Genomic DNA, 16,020 nt, shown 5'->3' on the forward strand with positions numbered 1-16,020 from the left:
TGGTCAAGTGGCTAAGAGTCCATGTTCCAAATGTAGGGGGCCTGGGTTTGGTGCCAGGGAGCTAGATCCCTCATGCCACAACTAAGAGTTTGCATTCGCAACTAAGTAGCCTGACTGCTGTAACTTAGATCAGGTATAGCCAAATAAATAAAAGTATTTTTTAAAAAATGGGAGGGAGGAAGTTCTAGGCAGTATGGTGTAGCATGAAGGTTTGTGAATGAACGACTAGGGAAGAGGTTCCTAGCTCTTTTTGTGCCATGGGTCCCTTTAGCAGTCTGGTGAAGCCTACTAAATATTACTGAGCATAATGTTTTTAAATGAATAAACCAAAATACATATGATTACAAAGAAAGTCAATTATATATTACACATTCCACTATCAAAATATTTTTAAAAAACAGAACTTCTGATATAGTGTTAGATATGCTTCTTTCTTTATTAATGCATTAAATAAAAAGTTACAGTGGTGAAAAGTATTGATGAACATACATGATATTTCTGGAACAACTATAAAGTGATATGAAAATATTTGTGATTTCTACTGATGACAAGGCTTTGTTGTCTACATTTATTATGGAAGGAAACACTATTTTCCAGTTAGAGGTCAGTGAAAATACATAAACTTTTTCTGTCCAAATTCACATATTCAAGTATCTTTTGACTTCAAAGATGCCTGGTCTAGGGTAAGTTTCATGGCCTTTTATTTATGTTTCCAGTCCTGGGGGTAGGCAAGCACTAGTGAACAATGGACAAATAGTAGCAGTAGTCATAATAGTAGTAGTAATAGCGGTTAAGGGTGATAGCGATTACAGTAGTAACTGTTGAGCACTTACTACTTGCCAAGAGCTCTTCTAAGTGCCTTACATGTAATGACCAGAAATCAGGCAGCTCTTTTGTTTTATTGTACTTATTTGTTTTGTTATATGCATTTGTTTTTATCAAGCAGCTCTTTATTAGGAATAAAGAAAGCTAAATAATTCACAGTCTGGGTGAATAATCTAGAGAACTAATGAATTAATCATAATCTTAACTTTCTAGAAAAGGAAATAGAAGAGTTTGGCTCCATTTTCAGCTCTAAAATTCTATAATTTTTTTAAAGCCTTAAGTGTTGAAATGTTGAATTACAGCTTTGTAGCTCATGTGAATATGTATTTTTTAATAGTATTCATAAGAATATAGGATACAGTATAGCATAGCTCAATTATTCTACAACCTATGTGAAATATGTATAAAATTATAAATAGAGGGAAGTTATTAACCTGGCTAAACTGAATTTTACAGTATTTTTGTACTTTGAAGACTCCAACTTTTTATTACATACTGTTTAATTCTATCTCAAACTAATCATTCATTTCTCAGAATTAAGAGGTACTTTCCCAGTACCACCAGTTTAGCAATTGAAATATTCTGTAACCTACTTGTCTATTTTTTTTTTCACAACTGCATTATAATAGCTTTGAGGGCAAAGAATATATCTAACTTATAGTTTATGTTCCTCGCAGCACCTGTGAGTGTGAGTGCTTTGGTGGACAAGTTACTATGAAATAGTGTAAAATTCCATGTTGAATCAAGCCTCCATTTTCAATGTTATTCTAAGTATTCCAGACAATTCTATTCCTTTCATGTTATCAATGCCATGAAATTTGCTGCTTTTGTATCTGTTTATATGGTAACCTTTTCATACTGTTCATGGCGTTCTCAAGTGTGATTAAGATGGCGGAGTAGATGGACGTGCACGCATCTTCTCCTGCAAGAACTCCAAAACTACAACTCACTGCTGAGCAACCATCAACAGGAGAATGTTGAATCCCACAAAAAAAAGATACCCCATGTCCAAGGGCAAAGGAAAAGCCCCAGCAAGACCTACCCCAGCAAGGTAGAAGGGGTGAAATCATGTTTAGAATCAAACCCCATACCCACCAGAGATGCTTGGAAGGCTCAAACAAAACCTTGTGCACACAAGGACCCAGGGACCCCACAGAGACTGAGTCAGATCTGCCTTTGATTGTTTGTCTCCTGCGGAGGTATGAGTCAGCAGTGGCCTGTCACAGGGTCAGGGGCTCTGGGTGCAGCAGATCTGTGTCATATAGCCTGTGGGCTAAGCCGTCTTGGAGGAGGTTGCCATTAAACCTACCACAGAGCCGCCCAGCAGATGACCCACAAAAACAAGACCAGGAGCTGACTGTGGCTCAGATCATGAACTCCTTATTGCCAAATTCAGACTTAAATTGAAGAAAATAGAGAAAACCACTAGACCATTCAGGTGTGACCTAAATCAAATCCCTTATGATTATGCAGTGGAAGTGACAAATAGATTCAAGGGATTAGATATGATAGACAGAGTACCTGATAAACTATGGATGGAGGTTCATGACATTGTACAGGAGGCAGTGATCAAGACCATCCCGAAGAAAAAGAAATGCAAAAAGGCAAAATGATTGTCTGAGGAGGCCTTACAAATAACTGGGAAAATAAGAGAAGCAAAAGGCAAAGGAGAAAAGGAAAGATATACCCATCTGAATGCAGGATTCCAAAGAATAGCAAGGAGAGATAAGAAAGCCTTCCTCAGTGATCAATGCAAAGAAATAGAGGAAAACAACAGAATGGGAAAGACTGGAGATCTCTTCAAGAAAATTAGAGATACCAAGGGAATATTTCATGCAAAGATGGACACAATAAAGGACAGAAATGATATAGACCTAACAGAAGCAGAAGATATTAAGAGGAGGTGGCAAGAATACACAGAAGAACTATACATAAAAGATATTCATGACCCAGATAACCACAATGGTGTGATCACTTACCTAGAGCCAGACATCCTGGAAAGTGAAGTCAAGTGGGCTTTAGGAAGCATCACTACGAATAAAGCTAGTGGAGGTGGTGGAATTCCAGTTGAGCTATTTCAAATCCTAAAAGATGATGCTGTGAAAGTGCTGCACTCAGTATGCCAGCAAATGTGGAAAACTCAGCAGTGGCCACAGGACTGGAAAAGGTCAGTTTTCATTCCAATCCCAAAGAAAGGCAATGCCAAAGAATGTTCAAACTACTGCCCAATTGCACTCATCTCACACATTAGCAAAGTATTGCTCAAAATTCTCCAAGCTAGGCTTCAACAGTATGTGAACCATTAATTTCCAGATGTTCAAGCTGGATTTAGAAAAGTCAGAGGAACCAGAGATCAAATTGCCGACATCTGCTGGATCATCGAAAAAGCAAGAGAGTTCCAGAAAAACATCTACTTCTGCTTTATTGACTATGCCAAAGCCTTTGACTGTGTGGATCACAACAAACTGTGGAAAATTCTTCAAGAGATGGGAATACAAGACCACCTGACCTGCCTCCTAAGAAACCTGCATGCAGGTCAAGAAGCAACAGTTAGACCCAGACATGAAATAACAGACTGGTTCCAAATTGGGAAAGAAGTATGTCAAGGCTGTACATTGTCACCATGCTTATTTAACTTCTATGCAGAATACATCATGAGAAATGCTGAGCTGGATGAAGCACAAGCTGGAATCAAGATTGCCGGGAGAAATATCAATAACCTCAGATATGCAGATGACACCACCTTTATGGCAGAAAGCAAAGAAGAACTAAAGAGCTCTTGATGAAAGTGAAGGAGGAGAGTGAAAAAGCTGGTTTAAAATACAACATTCAAAAAAAAGAAGATCATGGCATCCGATCCCATCATTTCATGGCAAATACGTGGCGAAACAAAGGAAACAGTGACAGACTTTAGTTTCTTGGGCTCCAAAATCACAGATGCAGATTGTGACTGCAGCCATGAAATTAAAAGATGCTTGCTCCTTGGAAGAAAAGTTACGACCAACCTAGACAGCATATTAAAGAGCAGAGACATTACTTTGCTGACAAAGGTCTGTCTAGTCAAAGCTATGGTTTTTCCAGTAGTTGTGTATGGATATGAGAGTTGGACTATAAAGAAAACTGAGCACTAAAGAATTGATACTTTTGAGCTGTGGTGTTGGAGAAGACTTTTGAGAGTCCCTTGGACTGCAAGGAGATCAAAGTAGTCTACCTAAAGGAAATCAGTCCTGAATATTCATTGGAAGGACTGATGCTGATGCTGAAATTCCAATACTTTGGCTACCTGATGTGAAGAACTGACTCATTGGACAAGACCCTGATGCTGGGAAAGATTGAAGGCAGGAGGAGAAGGGGACGACGGAGGATAAGATGCTTGGGTGGCATCACCGACTCAACTGACATGAGTTGACATGAGCAAGCTCTGGGAGTTGGTGATGAACATGGAAGCCTTGCATACTGCAGTCCATGAGGTGGCAAAGAATTGGACACAACTGAGCGACTGAACTGAACTGAACATGGTAATCTTGAGCTGTCTCTGCTGTCACATACTGAGAATTGTTTAAGAGATGCGTACTCTCCAATTGAAGCCACAAGAAGTGATTAAAGATAAATATTTGCAGTGATCCCAACTCTGAATAGTATACTACTTCCTTAGTATGTAGAATCTTCATTCAGTCAGTAAACATGTACTGGATATCTCCTATGGGTTAGAATAGATCAGTTCAAATACAGAGTGAAACCAAGGTGAGGATGGAGCATTGCAAGGTGTTTGTTTTGTTGAATCTTAGTGTGCACCAAGAGGAGTGCTGTAACGAACTAGGAAAATAGGAAAGGGACAGAGAAAATAATAGTCACTAGAAATAGAGAGAAGATACCCCCATCTGCCTCCCCTTCTTTGAGGCAGTTAGGCATTGAATTGGTATTTTATGACACTAAATGAGGATAAGGGAGGAGAGGTAACTGAGGAATTTCTATCATTGGAAATTCTGCCCAATGGCCGATACTAGAGTATTTATGCAGCTAACTGTAGGCTCTGAAAGAGATTTACTATAAAGGGGACAAGAAACTATCTATAAAACAAAGTCAGAATGGAGGTTCATATTCTTCTGCTTGACATAGAGGCAGCTTCTCTGTATGGAATAAACTTGATGAAGAGAGTACTTTTTAAAAATTGTATTTTACTTTATTACTAAATAATAACAGGTAGCATTTATTATTTGCTAACATCCACCCTTGATGTTAAGGGCTTTTAAATATTATTATTATTAGTCATTCTACCTATGATTGTTAATAACAACTAACGTTTATTGAATATTTAGTTTTTCTTAGGCACTATTCAAAGAGTTTTACATATATTGACATATTTAATTCTAACAACCCTATAATATAAGGAATTATTTTCTTCATTTTACAGATGTTGAAATCAAGGCACATAAAAGTCAAATAATTTGCCCAACTTCACACAGCTTGTAAGGAACAGAGCTGAGAGTTGATGTCATTGATGTATGTACCAAGATATTGCTGAAATAATTAAAGGAGGTAATGTGTATAATATGCTAAGTGTCTATCACACAGTAGGTACTTTTTTGCTTTCCTCACCTTCTTCCTTTTCCCCTCATCAACTTACTATAAAAGAATGAGTTTTTAACTTACAAGGGGAAACCAAACAAATTTCACCTTGATTTCAGTTTTTCTCATCATCATTTTTAGGCTTTTTGGTATAGATGCTTACATGTATGAAACATAATGAAGAAAGATTTCCTTTTCTAAAAAAAATAAATATTTTATTCTTTGTGTGTGTGTGTGTGTGTGCGCGTGTGCGTGTGCTCAGTTGTTCAGTTGTGTCCAACTCTTTGAGACTCCGTGGACTGTAGCCTGTTAGGCTCCTCTGTCTATGGGATTATCCTGGCAAGAATACTGGGGTGGGTTGCTATTCCCTTTTCCAAGGGATCTTCCCAACCCAGAGATTGAACCCACATTACCTGTGGCTCCTGCATTTGCAGGTGGATTGTTTACCACTGAGCCACCTGAGGAGCCAACTTCATTCTTTATTTACCTTAAATGGTTTAGTGGCTAAAAAACATGCAGCTATAAACAGTCCTAGGAGAAAAGAGGAGAGAAAGGAACTTAACATTTATTCAAATCTTTTTTCTTTCTTTTTTAAACTTTTAAATTTTGTATTGGGGTATAAACAGTTAACAAACAATGTTGTGATAGTTTCAAGCGAAGAGCAACTTGAAATCTTAAATTCCCAAGTACTGTGCTAGGAACCTCATGTGTGATTGTCATTTATTCCTCACAACAATCCCTGTAAGGTATTGATTATCATCCTTAATTTTTGGATAGCATCATTCTGAAACTAAGGGCATCCAGCAGCTTCCTTGTTAGAAATGGGTGGAGCCTGAGATTGTAATGTGTATAATGCTGCTGGCTTCATCACAATCTCAGGAGCCTTGTCTTTGGAATATTTGACCCTGGAAAATTCCTAACTTGGGAACTCAAATAAGAAAGGGATAAGACTAAATAATTTACTTAGGCAGGATTTTACTGGCAAAAATCAGTCTTTTATTCCAAACAACTTCCTGAACAAAACAGCTGTTCCTCCTGAGCCTTGGTGGCTGAGTTAAGCAGCATTTGCCTGAATGCTAATCCTTAGATTATGCATTTCTTAATCAATTTGGCCATAATTAGGTTGAGCTTACAAATTGTCATTCCAGAAATAATGATTGTCTTTAAGAGGCAGAAAGGAAAGCATCAGTCAGCATCATTCTTTGTCATCTCATCTCCCTGCAAGAACACTCAGTGCCTGGGATGGGTGGCAGGGCTCAGATTTCACTCCTATAGGTGGGTGACCCATGATCCATGGGCATATGGTAACACTGATATGGGCCTGGGTCTTGGTTAAGGTTAGCTTCTATTTTCATATTTGCTTCTCTGGCTTGACTTTTTCTTTGAGGTAAAGGGACCATAACACTGATATCAGCTGCATCCTGCTAGCATAACAGTGGTGCTTGAAAGATTAATGAACACAATGATTTTCTTAGGTAAGTGTGTCTTCATTTTGATAAATTCTTTCATCTGAGCAGCTTAATGCATTTTGTAAGTATTTCCTCAGTCTTACATGTGAGGTGGGATAAAGTAATTCTTGCAGCTTTGCCCAAGAGCATGCAAGTCCAGTGATGGGGGATTGTATTTGTGTTATTCATTGTTGTAGCCTTAGTAACTAGCATAGGATGCTTAATAACTACCTACTGTTGAGTCTCTTCTTCCCAGCTTGACGGATGGTGCGAAGTCAAATCTTGCATTGGTCGTAGTCATGGTCAGTGTTCTCCAGCTCATCTCTACCCTTCTTCCCTTTCCTGGCATCCCTGGCAGTTTAAAATGAAGCAGAGTGAAGAGAAGCAGTCCTTAGCTCAGTTCCTACCAATTCTGAAAGTGAGTGAGTTCTCCCTGACTGCAGCCTCTGACATTTGTGAGATCCCCTTTTGGACTTAGCTCTCTAAATCTGCAATCACTGTGTGCAATTCCTAGTCTGTCTGTCTGATAATTCCCTGCCTTCCTGGACTGTGTGCATGCTCAGTCGCTCAATCGTGTCTGACTCTTTAGTGACCCCATGTACTGTAGCCACCAGGCTCCTCTGTCCGTGGGATTTTTCAGGCAAGAATACTGGAGTGGGTTGCTATTTCCTGCTCCAAGGGATCTTCCTGACCCAGGGATAGAAACTGCATCTCTTGCATCTCCTGCATTGGCAGGCAGATTCTTTACCACTGTGCCACCTGGATCATCTATACCTAATGCTCAGCTTTGCTTTGTTACCATCCAAGCTTCAGGGTGTCAGGAAATCTGAAGCATTTTTTCAGTGATTTTATGGGTGTGGACCCTGAGACCCACACAGCCTGAGAAAGATGCAGGTTGATCTCATGCTCACAGGGTTGTGTGGGATGTCCTCTACCATGCTCTCAGGATAATTCCTTGAAATAATGTTATAAGTCTCCTTTATCAAGCATTTTTCTGAGGGATACAGAAACATATTGAAAAAAATCCCTGTCCTTGAGGACTTCCCTGGTGTTCTAGTGGTTGAGATTTTGCCTTCCAATGCGGGGGTGAAGGTTCAAACCCTGACCGGGGAAGCTAGGATCCCACATGCCTTTCGGCCAAAAAGTCAAAACATAAAACAATATTGTAGCAAATTCAACAAAGACTTAAAAAAAAATCCCTATCTTCAGGGAAGTCACAGTCAAGAGAAACACAAGCCTGCAATACAAATAATTGCAATTCATTAGAGGTACCAGCAAGAGCTCTGTGAAGGGAGTAACTAATACCGCCCAAAAGACAGAGAAAAAACTAAGCAGAGGAGGTGACAGCTGAGGAATAAGAAGGTGTTACTGTTCCACTGGGACATCTCCTTGGAGTATGAGTGGACATAACTCGGGCATTCTGGCTCAGACCCAAGGCATCTTCCCCCAACATGTGACAAGTGCCAAGACTAAATGAAAGGTTTCATTTTGGTCTTAGAAAAGGGTTTCCCTGGTAACTCAGCTGGTAAAGAGTCTGCCTGCAATGCAGGAGACCCTGGTTCGATTCCTGGGTTGGGAAGATCCCCTGGAGGAGGGCATGGCAACTCACTCCTGTATTCTTGCCTAGAGAATCCCCATGGACAGAGGAGCCTGGCAGGCTACAGTCCATGGGGTTGCAAAGAGTCAGACATGACTGAGTGACTAAGCACAGTACATTGCCCTTTTATTACCCAGCTTCTATTTAACAAACACTCAACCCCTGAAATCTCCCAGTTTAAGACCACCCCTCTACTCTTTCATGTACACGTCTCCAGAGGTAGGCATGTGACTAAAGCTTAGCTGATCAAAACACTTAATGCCACTGGCCTCAGTAATAGCTGGAAGTTTGAGCATGTCGCCCAGTCAGAGCCAGTGAGATGGAAGAGGAGTTTTGTTGAAACTTCTGGGGAAGAAACTTTCTTTTTTCCTCCTGGACTTAATTTATGGAAAGATGTCAGGTCTGGGGCTCCTTCAGCCATATTCCCAGGTGGTCTGGAACCGACATGGAGGAGGGCAATGCTGGGAGAGATAGAAAGACTATTCTTGGGACATATCTTAGGCCACAGTTTAAGCCATGCCAGGAGCCAGAACAATCCTTGGCCACTTATAAGCAGATGAAGCCCCTTTTTGCTTAGGCCAATTTGGATTGGATTTTCTGTCTTTCTTTATTCTGAGGAGGAAAACATCCAAGAGGGAACATGAATGCACTCCAAATATTGGAAGGATGTTGAGTAAGAGGTTTCTTTGAATATTCTTGTGTGTCTCCAAGGGATGGAATCTGAATCAGTGGGGAGATATATTAGGTGGCCAGATTTCAGATCAGTGTAAGTAATAACTTTTTAACTTTGGGGGCTCTACCCAATAAAAGCAGCTAGAGGCTTTGATTCAACATGTAGTTGGGGGAAAACATGAGAGAAGGGAAGAAACACGCCTGCCCTCCCCTGTTAAAAACATCTTAAAATGGTTCAAGACAATTTAAAAGTGGTCTGAGTCACCTTTATCACTGTGTGAGATTTTAATACTAGAGCTTTCATTTAGTTTTATAATTCCTCAAAGTCAAAGAGAATGTGACTATTTATTGTTTTACTCCTATTCTCTGAACAAACCATACGTTATGACAAATCAATTTGGGGACTTGGGACTATAATCTGTTCAATGAGAGAGAAGAGAATCACATGTTAAAAGGGCAAGAGTTGCTTTGTGAAACTTTTGCTTCACTTTTATAAATAAAACATACAGAGTGAGAGAGACAGTATAGAGTAATGTCTATAAACGTGAACTTTGGAATTGGACTACAAAAATTAAAATTCTAGGGTTACTACTTATTAACTGTTATGAGAATTAAATGAGATGATATAGGTACAGAGCTGGGCAAGACACTGACACAGACTAAGCTCTCGATACGTTTTAGCCACTCTATTAATATTACTACGTGATAATTCTTAGGAATCATCAGGCCCCCAGATTTTGCCAGGGCTTCCTGGTGGCTCAGATGTTAAAGAATCCACCTGCAATGTAGGAGACCTGGGTTCAATCCTTCAGTTGGGAAGATCCCCTGGAGGAGGGCATGGCAACCTACTCCAGTATTCTTGCCTGGAGAATCCCCATGGACAGAGGAGCCTGGCGGGCTGTAGTCCATGGGGTCGCAAAGAGTTGGACATGACTGAGCAACTAAGCACTTAGCACTTAGCACAGATTTTGCCAAACGACCAGCATCTTTAAGATTTCTAAGGGAGAAAAAAAAATTACCAAATGTTTCTTGTGTCTTCTGGTAGTGCTGGGAAATGGTACGTTGTCAATTGCCATCCAAAGCCAATAGCAAGAACATGAAAAATAACCAAGTTACCAGACTACACGCCTTCCTGTTAGACAGAGGGCTTGTTTATTCATCGCTATAGAGTACCTGAAAAATAACTGTTTAAATGCTATTAGCCATCTCAGAGTACTGGAAAATAACTGCTTAATGTTATTAACTACCTCTAATATTTGGTCTCACAGCTTTTGATGCTCTTTCCACTACTTAAATCTCCTCTGTCCTTTGTTTCATCAAGAAATCTTTCCCGATTCTTAAAAAAAGGAAAATCCCCCTCATCCCCTTCCCCTAAGTGCCCTACAACATGCAAGGAACATACACATACACACTCACACACACGCACACACACACACACACTACATACACACCCTACACACACCACACATATATGATACCATATTAATGACTTTTCAATCTTCAGGGATATAGGCTGTTTTTAAGCATCTATTATATATCCTTGTCACTGAACTCATGATTTCCCACTTTATCTCATTCAGAACCCATGGATGAATACCATCTGGTCCTGGTGATTTACTGCACAGAGTCCCTCAAGGTGCTCCATACCTTTCTCCTCAGAGACTGAAGAATCTCTGTCAAGGCCATTCTCTGCTTTGCCATAAAATGTGTCCTTGGAACAGGAATTTCCCCATTGTCTTCTCCAATAAATACTGATTCAAAATATTCATTTAGCTGCTCCTCTCCTTCATCATTCCATTTAATATCCTCCTTCTCCTAATGAAGGCTCTTAACATAACAGATATAGTCACCTTACTAAAATGCCATGGACTCTTTATTACTATTATTATTTATCTTGATGTTTCTATATGTTTTGCCCATTCCCCCTTTAACCTCCGTTACTTCTCAGCTGATACAGTTTGAGTTCCCATCAGAGTATGTGGCTTACAAAGAATGGTCATTTAAAAATTTTTTAAAAACATTTTTGGCTACACTGGGTCTTTGTTGCTGCATGCAGTCTTTCTCTAGTTGTAGCAGGTGGGAGCTGCTCTCTAGCTGTAGTGCACAGGCTTCTCATTGCAGTGGCTTCTCTTGATGCAGACCATGGTCTCTATAGTATGCAGGCTTCAGTAGTTGAGGCACGCGGTCTCAGTTGCCCTGCAGCATATGTGAAATCTTCCCCTGGACCAGGGAGTGAACCTGTGTCCCCTGCATTGGCAGGCAGACTCAACCATTGGATCACCAAGGATGTTCATTTTAAGACAGCACCTTTAAAACAGTTACTGTTTTGGTTTTTTTTTTTTTGCTATAAAATGAGAATGTGTTATGCCTAGAAATTTTGGAAAATTTAGAAAAGTAAAAGCACATCTTTCTAAATGAGCACTGATGGTGTGTGTTTCAGGGCCTAACTTTTGCACTTTTTCTCTGAAATATAACCTCTCTGACTTCCTCGTCTCCTTTCTTTCTTGTATGCTCTACTGTAGGGGAAGTGAGGCACCTCTCCTGTACCTCAGACACGGTTGGGGTGTGTCTTCACTCAGCCTATATGAAGAAGATGTTATCAAGTTTGTCCTGCAGGCAGGCCTGGCCTGTGAAGACCTTAGCTCCTGGATGGCTGGGGGCACTTGCCACTCCAAAGACTCACCACATTCTCTATTTTCACTGAATTCCACTTCCTCTGTGACAACCCATGCTTCACTAGGCTTTTTCGCTTTTGCGTTGAATCCCTTTTTTGCTCCACCAGCCCCTAGTTTGCATCACTTCCCCTCAGATATCTTCAGATCCCTTACATGTCAGTGAATTTCAGTCTCATGGTAACCGACCTCTGACTTGGCCCTAGAACTTTCTCTGGTGAATGCCCCTTCTCTGATGGGTCAACCCTGAGGGTCCTTGTGAGCAGAGTCCTGGTCACCTTCATTCTGCTTCCTCTCAGCTTCCCTAACAACACCTTGGTGCAGCCCAAGCCAGGACACATGGGCTCTGGAGTCAGACAATGTGAGTTTGAATAGTGATGTCTGGCCATATGGGCTAGTAATGAACTTCACTGAAGCCCTTATTACTTCATCTGAAATATGGGACAATAATACAGTCTGCACCTTATAACACACTGTTAATTTTATTATTTATCTAACTCAGATAACATATGTTACGGAGAAGGTGTTTTTTTGAGGAGTTTTTGGAGATTAACAGCTAGTTTAAAGCCTTAGAAAGTTTGGATTATTTATTCATTTATATAAATTATTTATTCACCTATAACAAAAATTTCATTACAATTGTTTCAATGTAGGAAAAAACAGTCTGGGAGCTAGAATATTTAATTTGTAATAACAATTATTTTATTTTTTCTTATGGCATTTTCAACTTTATCATTATTATTATTTATTAATTTATTTATTTTAGTTGGAGGCTAATTACTTTACAATATTATAGTGGTTTTTGCCATACATTGACATGCATCAGCCATGGGTTTATGGCATTTTCAACTTTAAAGTTTGTATTGAAAAAGAATAGCTATAAGTAATGTTATGAGTGAATAATACCACTCCCCCAACCAACCCCAAAAGATATGCCCATGATGTGACCTTATTTGGAAAAAGGAGTTTTGCAGATTTAAATAAGGATCTGAAGATGAGATCATCCTTGATGAATGGGGTGAGCCCTAAATCTGATGACACAGATTTCTGCAAGAAGAGGAAAAGATCCAGACACAGAGGAGTAGGCCATGTGGAGACAGAGACAGATTGGGGTGATACATCTACAAGCCCAGAAACACCCCAGGATTCCTGACAGCCACTAGAAGCTGGGAGAAAGGTGAGACATGGATTTTTCCTCACAGCCTCCAGGAGGAACCCGTCCTGCCGAAACCTTGATTTTGGACATTTCCATCTCCAAATCTGTAGGATAATGAATTTCTATTGTTTTAATCCACCAAATTTGTGGTAATTTTTTATGGCAACGCTTGGAAACTAGTATATTTTGTTATTGCAAGCTAAAAATCGTATATTGGGAGATCAAGACAGAACAGAAACAAACCTAAAAGTCACCACTAAATTATGATCAAAACATAAAATCAATCAAAAGCAGTAGGTTTCTAGACTTGTAAAATAAACAGCAGCATAGCTCATAACTACAAACAGTTAATAAGAGAACATAAAGCCAAATAAGTTATGTCAGCTGCTCAAAGCTGCTGAATGTTGCTCTACTCTTGGGATACCAGTTTTTTAAGGTGAGATGCTAATTCCCTATTATAGTTGTATAATGACCAATTAAAGTCTACATGATGCAAAATCTATTCCTCATTTAATCAATCAAATAATATCCAATAGTCATGTAAAAATTTGAGCAGTGGAAGAAATCCCTGCATATTTTCTATTACTTTATTATGAAGCTTAGAAATGAAATAATGCAAATACTACTCTTTGCATATTTACTAGCACCTAAGAAGAGTTTAATGAATGTTGTCCTTTCCCTGTAGAAAACAGGTATTCATAGCACATACCCACGAATACAGAGCATGTTTTACACACAGTAGGTGTTTTGTAAATACTGGGGATACAGATCTTTTTATTGCTTGAATTTCCTTGTTCTTTTCAAACACCAACTACCATGGTGTTTATAATTCAAGCCAATTCTTCCATGCACCTGATAAAAAGTAAGAATTTATAATGACAGGGGGATGATATTATGGTATGTTCAGGGTTGATTTTTAAAAATCTTTTAAATTACACCACTGTAGGTTATATAGCCATGTATGTAACTACTGTGTTCAGGAAAAATGAGGAACTGGTGAAAAGATGTAATAGAATAACAAACATTCAAAGATTGTCCTCATGTGATCCTATCCATTCATTCATCCAATAGCTGGATCCTCTTAGATCAACATTTGTTTGTGTCCAAAGCTTAAAAACAATGCAGGGGAAAGTCCTGAGGAACACTTGAGATAAGATGTGGGTGCAGCAATTAGTGAGTGATTCTGAAATAATAGCAGCAGGGTTGTGTGATTTTGTGGAACAGACTAGTTTTAAATTGAACAGAAAGTTTTAAATTGAATTGGAAGGGCAGAGACAAGGAAAGCTTTTTGGATGAGGACTTTCAAATTGGATCTTAAAGGAATATTAGGCAATGGACTTAAATGTGTTTGTAGTTCTGCTAATGACACATTTCTTTCTTAATTCCAGACCTAAACTTCTGCATAGTGCCTAACATGTAATAGATAGACTTCAGATAAGTGTTAGCTGCTCAGTCTGACTCTGTGACCCCATGAACTGTAGCCCACCAGGATTTTCTGTCTATGGAGTTTTCCAGGTAAGAATACTGGAGTGGGTAGCCAGTCCCTTCTCCAGGGGAGCTTCCTGACCCAAAGATTGAACCCAGGTCTCCTGCATTGCAGGAGGATTCTTAACCATCTGAGCCACCATGGAACATGTAATAGGAGCTTGTCAAATATTTACTGAATTTAAAAAAGAAAAAGGAAGAAAAGAGCAAGTGAGTCATCCTTGCCTCTTTTATGCCTCTTCAGTCTGATCTTTTTAATACATAGAACTGTTGTTGTCATTCACCTCCTCTAAAGCTTCACAGATGCCCTGCGGTCTCTAGAGAAAGAGTAGAAAATGATCTTTGAGTGAAATAGTGTTGGGTTTGAGTTCCACATGCCTTCAGATTGGCCTCTTTCCTATCCTATATGTTCTTAGCTCTCTTTCACACCTTTCTGTCCTTTTGATACTTAAATCTAACCGTATCATCCCTCCTACCTCCCACCTTTCCTCTCAAAAGTTTATGTGGCTGCTCCTCTGTCCGCAGAATCTGGTGTCTAGCATCTTCTCCAGCTTCTGCTTTCTGGACTCTTTAAACTTCTCACTGTCTGGAAGGTGTCACATTTTCTCTCTCCTTTGGAGCTTTATGCATATTTAGAATGCTTTACTTGGAGTATTCCTCTCTACCATATGCCACCCTCCCCAACCCAGCCACCCTGAGTATTAAGCTAACTCCTGTGCATCTTTCAAGTCAAGGCATAACTGACACTTGAGGCCTTCCCTGCCCCCAGGTGGGTCCTGGGCTTTGAGGCTTGCAGAGCACCTACACTTAATCCACTGTAAACACACCACAGTTGATTGTGGTGATCTGCTTTATGATGGTTGTCTTTTCTACCTGGACTGGAGGTGCTGTGAAGGCAGTGACTATGTCTGATTCAAAATTGTCTTTAGTACCTGGCATAGCAACTGGGCCAATGAACAGCTTTTGAATAAGTTCAGTTCAGTCACTCAGTCATGTCCAGCTCTTTGTGACTCCATGGACTGCAACACGCCAGGTTTCCCTGTCCATCACCAACTCCCCAAGCTTGATCAAACTCATGTCCATCGAGTCGGTGACACCATCCAACCATCTCATCCTCTGTTGTCCACTTCTCCTCCTGCCTTAAATCTTTCCCAGCATCAGGGTTTTCTCCAGTGAGTCAGTTCTTCGCATCAGGTGGCCAAAGCATTGGAGTTTTAGCTTCAGCATCAGTCCTTCCAATGAATATTCAGGACTGATTTCCTTTAGGATAGACTGGTTGGATCTCACTGCTGTCCAAGGGACTCTCGAGAGTCTTCTCCAACACCACAATACAAAAGCATCAATTCTTTGGTGCTCAGTTTTCTTTATGGTCCAACTCTCACATCCATACATGACTACTGAAAAAACCAAAGCTTTGACTAGACGGACCTTTGTTGGCAAAGTAATGTCTCTACTTTTGAATATGCTGTCTAGGTTGGTCATAACTTTCCTTCCAAGGAGTAAGCGTCTTTTAATTTCATGGCTACAGTCACCATCTGAAGTAATTTTGGAGCCCCCAAAAGAAAGTCTGTCACTGTTTCCATTGTTTCCCATCTA

This window comes from Giraffa tippelskirchi, chromosome 5 (genome assembly GCF_054371585.1).
Source record: "Giraffa tippelskirchi isolate mGirTip1 chromosome 5, T2T-mGirTip1v1.2.pri, whole genome shotgun sequence".
Taxonomy (NCBI): domain Eukaryota; kingdom Metazoa; phylum Chordata; class Mammalia; order Artiodactyla; family Giraffidae; genus Giraffa; species Giraffa tippelskirchi.